Genomic DNA, 12,597 nt, shown 5'->3' with positions numbered 1-12,597 from the left:
TATTTTGATTGAGTAAGCTACACATGGGATCTCCTTAAAAGAGAGCCCCGGTAACTGAATGAATTACTATTCCTAATTAGTGACCCCCAGCACCCGCTAAGACCTTGCTTGCCAATCCATGAAGCTTGTGCTCTCAGTTCCCCGCTGGAGGACCCCCATATGCTGGTGCCATGCAGCGCGTCCTAAGGGGGCTCCCGGCTCACCAGCCCCTGACTGCGGACACACTGCAGCTGCCAGGACTCACTGCACAGGAGCATCGCTCCTCAGGCCGGCTGGGAATGACATCACTCTCAGCCAATCACACATCGCCGCCTCTACCCCAAGCCCTTTTCTGCGCCGTAGCCCACCCTGAAACCAGCAAGGGGAGGGCACTCGGCTGCAGAGAGGGCTGTCTGGGCTGGGACTGCGGGCAAACCGAGGCAGAGCAGGGGGAGGGGGCTTTCCCAGGTGTTTGGAGCTGAAGTGAACCCTTTTGGTGGCCGTCCAGTGGTGGAGCTTGAAGGTAGGACCCCTTTATTTTCACGAGCTTCCGCTGATTTTCATCTCGAATGGTTCTTATTATATCTAAAACACTGGCATTGGTATAGAGTATGCAGCTCACAGCCTCGGGCATCGTGTCTTCAAGGGCAGAGTGTGGCATCAGGACCAAGAACGTGCCCTGCAAACCATGGCTCATAAAGCAGACCATTGAAGGGCTCGTGTAATGGGTGCCGGAGACTGAGCTTTCCGCTGAAGCCCCGGTTACCAGGCAGTGAGCAGCAGGCAGTGAGCAGCATTTTAATGCTTATGCTGCGACCATGTAAGTGAGATTGTGCCGTGATATAACAGCATCAATGCATTTAAAGGAGTCCATTGCAGCATCTTCTGTCTGCTGTGTGTCCACCCCATGCAGGGTATCATTAACCCTTACAAGTGTTTGACATTACATGCATCTTTACACTTGTCACAGTGTCCATAGTAACCGATCCCCCCACACACTGTATTGCCACCGGCATCGTCAAGCTTAACTCTTTTGGTGCCATATATTCAAAGGATCGGTTTAAAACTGAATGGGTCAATCCGCATCGGTGCATAACACATATTGTTAGCAATACACACAGCTATCTGATATTTTTCCGGGTGGGCATGGCTGCGGTGCCAGGATGGGTAAGTACATGTTAGGTCTGTAACCTGCAACCTCCATCTATAGTGTATAAGACATCTTCCATTGCACGGACCGCTTTCTGGGGCCCCCTACCCATCACTAGAATTACGAGTCACGATTTCTATAGACACCCATTGCACAGGCTCAGATCGCGATTCATCACGATTAATCTGTCTAGGCTTCTGCTTTAAGAAGATTAATTTTAGCTCGGAGTCTAAGCTAGCGGCAAGGGTCTTCTATTCACTGGGATGCCTTTTCATTTTTTTGATGGGGATGCATTGATAAATTTTTGATGAGGATGCATATATATATATAAATATGTATACATGTGTGTGTGTATGTATGTATGTATGAATGTATATATATATATATATATATATATATATATATATATATATATATATATATATATATATATATATATATATATATATATATATGTAAGTGTGTATATAGTCACATTGCGTTATGCGCATTCTCTGTCCCCTGTAGTATCTCCCTTTGCCCTCCAGAAGACATCTTGGTGTAATAAGGCGATGTTCGATGTTGTTATATTGCGTTGTCAGTTCCTTTTAATGATGAGGAATTCTCAGAGACTGCAGTAACACCTGCTGGTGTGAGAAAAGAGGAATTCTATGGAGAATCAGTTGTTACTACTGAAGAATTAACCAGATATCCCCACATTGACTCCTTCCCTGCTGGATACACCATCCATGTAGTACAGTGAGTTGTTATCAAGGCCATATGTGATCCAACTAGTCTTTATAAATATGACTAAGGAACTGTACCTGGGCTCCTATTCATTTGTATATAACCTATTGTTCTGAATTACTGAAACATTGTCATGTTAATTCAATATATTTTTTTTGTTTTGTTAGTCAACAATGCCCTCCAGATGTGCTAAAATGGAGTGTTTATGTATATGTGTTGTTGTAACAAAAAATCAGTTGTCTATCATATTCACTCCTATATCAAATTGTCGATATTTCATTCCTTTGTGCTATTCACCAATATCTACAAAAGGGGAAATAATATAAGGGAATGTAGGGCTGACATTATGATTGGTGTATCTTTTACCCTGGTAATAGTAATTGATTTAGCACAGTACTGATTGTCATTCATGCCTTTTGTAGCAGATCCTGGATCCCACCATTGTTTCCTTGGTCCACTGAGACAGATCATCATCTCATGTCCAGTCCATGCCATGACATTATGTCCACCATGCTCGTGGAAAGATATGCTCTAGGGAATATAATGAGCTGCTAGCAACATCAAAGGAACATCATTTCCATGTATTTTTTATAACCAACATGAGATGTGTCTCTCTTGAGAACTTACTGTATTATGTAGCTAAATCTATGACAAATCCTGCCTTCTTTGTCTTAAGACCACCCTGTAATTCAAAATATACACCCACGTTTATCATTTTGTAATAATAAGTATGAGGAATATTTTTCTGCTTCTGTGTGGGGCAAGATGCATATCCAGAATTTACTACTAGGATTATTCCGCTTTTCACCCCACCCTGAAGAGCTGTGTGGTTCAAGATATAGAGTGGATTTTATTCTGCAGCCCCTCCCCTGTGCAAATGTCACTGAATCATCTTCTTGTCTTGTTTGAAAAGCTGTGTTCATAACACAATTTAAATAACGCTTGCTTTCATGGAGATATGTTTTGTATCAGACCCTCATTTAATGTGCCATTGGCAAAGTGAAATCAGCAGGTTGAGTCTTTGAGTTAAAGCATCCTGAACATTAACCTGTCCTTCAAATAGGTTATAGCGTATCGTAGTCCATCAAAAATAAGGCTTGCTTTAAGCCAGGGGTGTTCAACTCAATTGGGCCGGTCCAGATATGTTTCAGCCTAACGGACGCTCATAAATCTCACTGCATTCACACAACTCACAGTCAGATACTCAAACATCTTGCTTTGCTGAGGCACTCACACAACTCCCAACAATCACAGATGTACACACAACTGCACAACCCAATAAAAAGAAATTGGGCCCTTATACAAGAACACATTGCAGCGCAGCATTTAAAGACATGCACTCACACAACTCACAGCACTAACACAAGAACACAACTGACATTCTTCACAGACACATCTCTCATGGACAATCCCACAACTTACATCACTCACAGGCACTCACACAAGAACCCAACTCACATCACTGACAGACATAACTCACAGTACTAACAAACTAGCCACCAGTCTTTGTTCTGAAAGAAGTCTTTGTCAATCAAATAGATTAGCAACACATCTTACTACCAACAATGGATACATTAGTTACAAAGCTGTTAATAAAGAAATGTATCCTTATGTACTTAGTTTCATCTGATGATGAATATTCTACCAAGATTACAAATTCAATCGGAGACCTGTATTTTTGAAACATTTTTCTATTCACCATTAAGCCTTTTTTTTCTTTGTTTTTCTTCCTCCACCCAATGTTTCTTAGGACAATTTAATAGTTTCCATTTCCAGAGTTTCCTGTTATACTGAGTTCTCAGATACCCACAGACAACTAACAGCAACTCACAGCACACACACAAGAACACAACTCGGAACACACACACAGCCAGCAACACAATTCACAGGCACAAAAATATAACTGAACACACACAAGAACCAGTGTTCAGAGACAGAGACAGTCACATGGCACACATCACTTACAGACAACTCATAGACACTCACACAGTCATTCCCCACTCTCCAGGCTTCATTTGCCTCTCCCAGCTTTTTTATAGCAGGTGGAACATCAAAGGTCCTGAAGCTGCCTGTCAGTACAGATGTCCATGTTTAATCCAGACACACAGTGCAGGAGCTTCACTGAGCAGAAACTAAAAATTCACCTGCAGCTACTAAAGCCAGCTATGTGCAGCCGTCATGCCGACTGTCCATCAGCATGACACACAGACCTCCTTCTCCAGACAGGCATCCATTGAGTATGTGGGGGCCAGATGAAGGGGTTAGCCGACATGTAACTGACTATGTTTTTATGTGCACTTCCCTTTATGTAGTTTAAACGGTTTTCAATGCTTCTGTACCTGGAACATGGGAGGTAGGAACACACAGATGAGATTTAGGCCTTCATAAGACATTGCTCTTTCTACCAGGAACAACAGCTCTAGTTGTTTGTGGTGCAAGAAGCATATTATTACCTGCCTCTCAAACTATAATCAGCTCAGACCGCACTGGCTGCCCATCCAGGGGTTGACCAGCCTTGCTCCTAAAACTGAGGCTGATAAGGTGAGTGCCTATGGACAGCTTGAGTGCAGTGATGTCTCTAGATACTTCAATCACCTGGTGAAACCCATGTCGGTATGGTCAAGCCTTAAGGGTGCATACAGTTAGTGTAGCCTTGCCTTACAGTTGTATTCAGTCACCAGTGCTGCCTTCCAGCCATGCCTCCTGGATTACTCACCTTTTGGTTTAAATGCCTGTTGCCGAATCTTAGCTGCTTGCCCCGACCACTGGACTCTTGTATTGACTTCACCCGATGCCTCTTTTCTGCTATGACCTTGGATTCTATACCCTATACCACCATTCTGCACCCTGCCACAGCTCCAGACCAACTTTCGAGGATTCTCTCCATCCTTACATATAGGGCTTAATTCTAAGATTGATAAATTTTCAACTTATATTAATTATCTAATATAAAGGGCCAACTCTATTCATCCTGCTGAAATTACCTATTAGGGTTGTTCCTTCGTTATGCATAGTTAACGTGACAAAAATGTCCTTGTTAAAGTGGTAGAGAAAATATAAAACACCTTTTCGAATATGTCACAGTTGAACCTTTCTTTGGGCTAAAATATTAATTGCCCAAAGTGTTTTGGCGCACTGATGACTGTTTTTCCTTTGATAAGAAATTAATTTTCTGCCTAGTCAACCTTCACAGTCACAATTACTTTATTTCACATTGTAACTCTGCTCTTGGCAAATACAAAGATTAAACAACTTTCAGCTAATCAGAAAATCATTTGCTTGCAGTTCATTTGGAAGATGATAACAATGTTCTCCATAGCATATAGAGAAGTATTTGTGTAGAGTTAGAGCGTACATGAATACAAGCTTAATTCATTTTAATTAAAATAAATCTTATGAAACGTTTGGATATTTATCATTGTTCACTTTGTAAAAGAAATTAGCTCTGATATTTGTCTTTTAATAAAACTCCTTTGAGGCATATATATATATATATATATATATATATATATATATATATATATATATATATATATACAGAATATGCTGATTTGCATTAAAAGCAAGAGAATAATCTAATAAACAGGAATATTCCTTCTGGGTGAATGGGCGGGGCTAGCCTAGAATGGGGCAGGGCTAGCTGTCCATAAGGGTAGGGCTAGTCCCAGGCAGTCTTAAGTGAGCAGTGAATGGGCTGCCAGTGGGCAATGCCAAATTCCTCTATTCCATACCCGAGAGAAAAAAATATCTCCCCCATTTACCGTAAATTAAAGGGGAAGCCTCATGCAAAACAATTTTTTTTAACTTTATATATAAAATACAATGCTGCATACAGTAATTTAGGTTTGTATTGACTGTCGCAAGTTATGTGATATGCTGAGTGATGTTTCCTGCACAGTTACCATACTGAGCTGATTCTTTATGGCAATGCAATGAAGTCCTTTCCTACCTAGTATCTGACTAGATGAACCATTCTATGGTTTAACGCAGGCACTATGCCAAGTCAAGGTGTTTGCCTAGTATATTGGGCTAAGACGTGAGAGTTAGAACACAAATAGATAGCTGCCTGAAAGCATTATATTTTGCAAAAACTAGATAAGAAAAAAAGAGAATGGTGCAATATTTTGAAAATTTATTTTTAATATGATACTAGTAATAAAAAAAGAATGTGTGACTTCTCCTTTCATTTTGCAGCGTCCCAGACTTCCAGCCTTTTTATATGTCATTATAATCTATTCAGATATATTCATATTGACCATATGCATTAAGTAGAACCCATACATTGCTAGATTAAATTAAATGAAGCGTGTGAATTCTTTTCGCTGGCCGGCACGGGGCTGCCAAAAAACCTGACACCTACAATTTACGTGCTATAGGCCAGTGTTTGACAAGTGCTGCCTGGCAGTAGGTGAAATTCGTGCACAGCCATCATTAGATTTTTCTTTTATGAATTTCCTAAATGGCTAGGCAGATTTTTCTGTAGCGTGTAAAATGTATATGGGTCAGCTATGAAACTGCAATGCATACTCATATAAAGAATTCTAATAGGTATAGCACTTTCACACCTGTAATCTCCATCATTATGTGTCAGACATTGTATGTACAAAGGAAAAAAAAGCTGCAATGCATAAAACACTGCCTCATTTTATTTAACTAACTTACAATACATGCACAATATATATAACCACTTTGTATTTATGACCACTATGTATATCTGTTTTTTTACATATAATTTCCCTTGAGGGTGGGATATCTGGATTGCCTTTTTAAGTTCTTATTAACAATACAGTTATGGTCAACATAATTGGCACCCTTGAGTATTTTGTACATCATGTGAAAGCCTTGGTCTACATACACTCATATGTTTGATAAAGAACAGCACAGGAAACATTTAAAATGGGAACATTGTCATGACATTGGCATCTTCTTGAAGAAAAGAAGAACTAGAATGTAATTGATGTGAAATTAGATTCATCTTCGATACATTTTCAACGCCCCCATTGCTTAAATTAATCTGTACCATAGCTGCACACTAAACCAAGAATGACTTTATGAACAAAGACCAAGGAAGACCCCATTGCTGAAAGCAAAACACAAAAAGACTTGAGTGATCTTTGCCAAAACCTACCTAGCAAAAACAGCAATCACTCTGGCAAAAGTAGAGACCTTCAACAATGCAGAAAAGGGGTATGTTTATAGGCGACAAAAAACGCTGATCAGGAACAGAACACCTTACCTATAGTTAGATATGGTGGTGGATCTTTCATTTTGTGGAGCTGCTTCACTGTCTCTGGTAATTGGAAGCATTGGAAGTATTAAGGGAATCTTTAAATAAGATGATTACCAAGGAATTTCACAGTAAAATGAGCTATCCAGTGTCAGAAAATTAGGTATCAAAGTAACTTTTGGTAATATCCAAAGACACAAAAGAATGGTTGGAAAGAAAAATGGACTGTTTGAGATTGGCCATCAATGAGTCCTGATCTCAATCTGATTGAAAAGCTTTGGACAGAGCTGAACTTTGGGAAAAGGATTGCTGCAAACATTCAAGAGCTTGAACAAATTACAATTTGAAGAGTGGAAGAAACTGCCAGCAGACAATGTTTGCAGGCTGTTATTGTTGCCAATGAAATCTCTACATGGCAGTTGAAAAAGCAACTTTTCTTAAATACCTTTGGTTAGCCCATTAAAATATGTCAATAATACTGGGTAGGAACATTTCCAATTATTTCTGAAGATATTGTACTTAATGTACAAAATATTCAAGGGTACCATAACTGTTAATATTTATGGTCTACAGTCATGTCATTTCCACTACACTATTTGCTGCTTTTATCATCCTTTCTAATTTAATCTTTGAGAAACATCAGCCTTTGTGCTAGACAATGGTGGGACTACCTTATAAACAAAATTTGAAGCTACTTAGGGTCCCCGTTGCCAGTGAGTTTATGCAACTCACATAAGATTAATACCATTTCCCAAGCTGTTTCCTGGACACTGTTTGACATGTGTCTAGGGAGTAATGAGCGTGGGTTATCTGTGATACGTAAAACTATTGGTTTAGGAGAATATAGAGAAAAGAAAGAAAGAAAGAATGCAGAGGAGAAATAATGAAAACACAAAAAAGAGACAAGAGGGAACCATAAGGAGAGAAAGGAAGGAAAGAAAGGGGATGACAAAAGGGACAGAAAAAAGTAGAGGACAGAAAAGAAGGAAAGAAGAAAAAAAGGAGAGAAGGGGCAAGAGAGTTGGGGGAGCCCCTTTAACTATTACATTTTTAAAAAGAAGCAAACCCAATCACAATATTATTGCTCCAGGCAGCGGCAAGAATGTGGGTTATCTCTAAAATTTAAATCTCCAACACATGCACACCTCAATACTGTGGCTCAGCTTACTGCCATGTGCTCAAATCCCATCAACTCTCGCCACCACCCATCTAGAGACCCCTTGCAGAATTTGACAACGGCCCAGCATTTCCTGACTCAGTAAGGTAAATCCAGAACCAAGGACACTAATACATTTGAAAGTGCAGTCTCGTTAAATAATTTCCTAGACTGGAGTGTTTTAATAAATTATGTACCCATTCTGGGCTGTTTATGTTTCCTGGATCCTAGTAATTTTTAGAATTCATTTACAAAGCACTTATTTCAGAAATGCTCAAGTCGTTCATTCAATATTTGTAGAATTAAACATTTTAACCATAGACCATGGGTTTCTTTTTCTGCAAGTCTGGTTATTTCATATAAATAATAAATGTTTCCTCCCTGTAAGTTAGGAAAGAGTCATTGAGTCAACTCAATTCAATTGATGAGTAAATGGAAATAAATGGATCTGTACACCTGGATGACCTGGATGTCAATGCTTGCCAAGATTACAATTAAAAAATAATTAAAAATGAAATGAGATTTAAAAATCAAAACAAAAAAATATATATATTGGCATGGGCATAACTAAAAAACAGGGCCCTGGTGCAAAAATTGCCCCGGGGCCCTCCAACTTCACAAAGCAACATGTCCCACAGTGCCACCTTTCTCCAAACAGCTTGCTTGTGAGTGCCTTTACCAGAAGCAGCTTATCAGTGCCATCTTAACCCCCAAAGAGCCTGTCTGTGCCACCTTTGGCCCCAGCTTGTCAGTGCCCCCAAACAGCTTGTCAGTGCCCCCAAAATAGCTGGTCTGTGCCATAATTTCCCTCAAACAGCTTGGCTGTGCCATCATCACCCTCAAAGAGCTTGTCTGTGCCTTCTTTGCCTCTTGCCCCCATTCCAACACATTCGTACTCTCACACACAATTACACATCCATGCCCACAATTATACATAGACATCCATACTCACACATACAATTACACATCCATAATCACACACTTATACACAGACATCCATGCTCACATACACTTATGCATGCACATTCATGCTCACAAACATACATACATACATACATACAGGACATATATGCAAACAAACATACACACATACCTCCCACGCTTACCTCTCACCACTCCTGCAAAAGAAACCTGGGATGTCCATAAAGTTATTTTAACAAATAAATCAGTACTAGGGGCTTTTTGCCATTGTTTGAATGTTTATATTTGCTTGGTAGCTACATTTCAACATCGACCATGTAAGCTTACCAGATGAGCATGCTTTTGTTAGGAAGTTGTCAAATAATTATGAATCAGAAACTAGGTCATGTTGTGCCTTTCTTTTTCCACTAACAAAGCTTCATATGCTAATAAAGGGACAGATAATTCATTATATATTTTTTGAAATATTGTTCTATGTTGAAGGGCCTGTATGTAAATGAGATAAGTCTGACATGGGTCTAATAGCAACCTGTATTTGAAAACCAAATGTAATTACCCCACTTTAACCACTTTGCAACACAGGATGTTTTAGTACATCTTAGCAGAGCAATTGCTTAGCATCAGAGGACATACAGTCTATTCCGGCGAATAAGACGACTTTTGAACCCGAGAAAATCTTCTCAAAAGTCGGGGGTCGTCTTATACGCCGGGTATACTTACTTACCGAGCCGGACTGGAGAATCACAAATCTCTAGGGGAGGGGCGAGCGGAGAAGCCGCCTCCCCTGGGCCAGTCTTCAGGGCCGCGCCGAGGTAGGTGCAAGATCGTGATCTCCCCAACTAGCCCTGATCAGCGGGCGCCCGATGAGCAGGGCTGGTTGGGGAGATCACGACCTCCCTCTAACTAGCCCAACAGGGAGCTCGAGGTCTGGCAGGGTTAGGATACAGATCCCCCGCACCGGTGCAGGGGACCTGCATCCTACTCTGCGATACGCTCAGACAGCCTCCCCTGCCTGCACTTTCCACGGGGGGGGAGTGCCAGCACGGGAGGTTGTCTAAGCGCAGATGTTCACCGGCAACGGCGATGCGCGTAAACCCCCGCTGCCGACACGTCTGCTCGGTGTGCTTTAACAATCTCCCTTGCCGGGAATTCCCACGGGGGGAGTCCCGGCAAGGGAGATAGTTAAAGCACATCGTGCAGACGTGCCGGCAGCAGAGGTTGTCTACGCTCGCCGGTGAACGCCTGCGCGGTAAGCTTTAACAATCCTCCTTACCAGTGCAGAACAGTATACAACTTCCGGTGCCGGAAGGAGTCAGCATTGCTTTACTTGAAAGGGATTTGTTTGAGCCAGCATAACTTTTATGGTGAATTGAATGCTTGCAGCAAAGGCCCCTTAGACTCAGGTTATGTGCCTGATCATCCTTCTGCAGCTAATCACATGTAGTATGGTGAGGAAAGCATCATGGATTTTTCTGGAATCCATAAAGAAACATCATATGAGAGCAATCAAAGATTTTCACAAGACATCTGGATTGTGTGACTCATTTTGTCCAACATAATTCGTCATACATTTGTTATGAAGTCTGTAAAGTATTTGGTGAAATACTGTTATAGGAGTAAATGTGTGAGTGGTTAGGAGTTTGACATTCTCTGTTTGATAGGGGCCCCAAAAAAATCAAAAACTACTCTGACATATGTATATAAATATATATATATTTTTTTTGGCGGAGTAACTAAAACAAGAAACTGTTAAATGTTCGAGAGTTACTTGATTAGGGAACATTGGTTGAAAGTAGAGGCATCGAATAGATGTATGTCTTCAGCTGATTCCAAGGACAAATCAATGGCTAAAGGGCTTGTAGTAACAGAACCTTAAATGCCTCATTAGTCTGTCCTTGGCTGACACAAGGCAAAAAAAAAATGAATAAAGCAGCATGCATCAACCTTTACTTATAGATGAAGGAAAGCACAATATCATACTAAAATATGTATACCTATAAACTAAAGTTAGATATACCTTTCTGTGGTGAGTCTCCATTTTAAGATTTGTACATGGCTGTTTCCAATATGTTTGTGCTTAGCATTTCTTTCTTATTTAGTGTACCCATATAAATGAAATATTGTTTTTTTTCCAGGACAAGAAGAGCTTTCTTTAGATACCATTATTTTGGTCATATCATAGAAACATAGAAACATAAAATTTGAAGGCCCATCTAATCTGCTAATTTTTCTTCTATGAGGCACTGTGTTGAATGCCTAACTGAAATCTAGATAGGGTATATCACCAGCTCCTCCCTGGTCTATTATCTTAGTTACCCAGTCAAATAAACTAAGTTAGTTTGACAGGACCTTCCGGTAGTAAACTAGAAGTACTGCTGTTTCTGATCATGCAAACCATTTACTTCCAGATATTTAACAATCCTATCCTGTAGCATGATTTCCATTCATTTGCCAACTACTGACGTAAGGCTTGCTGGTCTGTAGTTGGCCAAGTCTTCCCTCCTACCTTTTTTTGTAGTGAATGTACTACAGTTGCCAACTTCCAGTTCTCTTATCTTCTTCTGAAATTAGTTGCTTCTTAAATATTTGTGGTAGCATTAGTGACTTCTTAAATATTTGTGGTAGTGGATTTGCCAGGAAACTTCGGAGCTCCTTTATTAATTTGGATTTATCCTATCAGGTCAGATAGTTTTTCCGTTTTTACTTTCGAGAGTTCAAGCAGAACCTCTTCCTCTGTAAATGTTACCCTATTTCTCTTGGCGAATGAGGGCCCCTCACCTTTATCTTCCTCTATAAATACAGAACAGAAGTAATTATTTAGGCAGTTGGCTAGATCTTTATCCTTATTTATATAATTTGCCTCATTTGTCTTTAGTTTAATTATCCCTGGTTTATGTTTTCTTTTTTCACTCTTGTGTGAAAAATAAAGTACATTCTTTTTTTTTAATTCTATGGTTTTACAATCAAGATATAATAATAATTTTTCCTTAGCACGTTTAAAAATGAGGCAAATACAAGTTTAGATGAGCAACACATGCACCGTGTTATGATTTATTCAACAAAAATAAAGCTGACATGGAGAAGCCATGTGTGAAAAACTACATCCTATGATTCAATAGCTTGTAAAACTACCTTTAGCAGCAAAAACTTGAAGTAATCATTTTCTGTATAACTTTATCAATCTTTCACATCATTATGGAGGCATTTTGGCCCAGTCATTCTTTACAATATTGCTTCAGTTTATTGAGGTTAGTGGGCATTTGTTTATGCAAAGCTCTCTTAATGTCCCATCATAGCATTTCTATAGGAACACCTTAATTGTTTTCTTTTTCAGCCATTCTGTTGTAGATTTGCTGGTGTGCTTGGGCTCATTGTCCTGTTGCATGACATTTCTGCCAAGTTTTAGATGTTGGACAGATGGCCTCACATTTGACTCTA

The 12,597-nt window shown here is 39.9% G+C and overlaps 1 protein-coding gene across 2 annotated transcripts in view; it reads left to right on the top strand.

The window, feature by feature from the left end:
* Window positions 1–382: 382 nt before the first annotated feature.
* CNTN1 (contactin 1) overlaps window positions 383–12,597 on the top strand; it is a 68,730-nt gene continuing 56,515 nt past the window's right edge. Inside the window, exon 1 of one of the 2 annotated variants that reach the window (XM_053463094.1) lies at window positions 383–502. The gene's annotated coding sequence lies outside the window, so the exon portion shown is untranslated. The remainder of the gene's footprint in view (window positions 503–12,597) is intronic. The other variant, XM_053463093.1, reaches the window with a different exon arrangement.

This window comes from Spea bombifrons, chromosome 4 (assembly GCF_027358695.1).
Source record: "Spea bombifrons isolate aSpeBom1 chromosome 4, aSpeBom1.2.pri, whole genome shotgun sequence".
Taxonomy (NCBI): Eukaryota; Metazoa; Chordata; class Amphibia; order Anura; family Pelobatidae; genus Spea; species Spea bombifrons.
The sequence above is the reverse complement of the archived record's forward strand: the minus strand, read 5'-3'. Positions and strand labels throughout refer to the sequence as shown.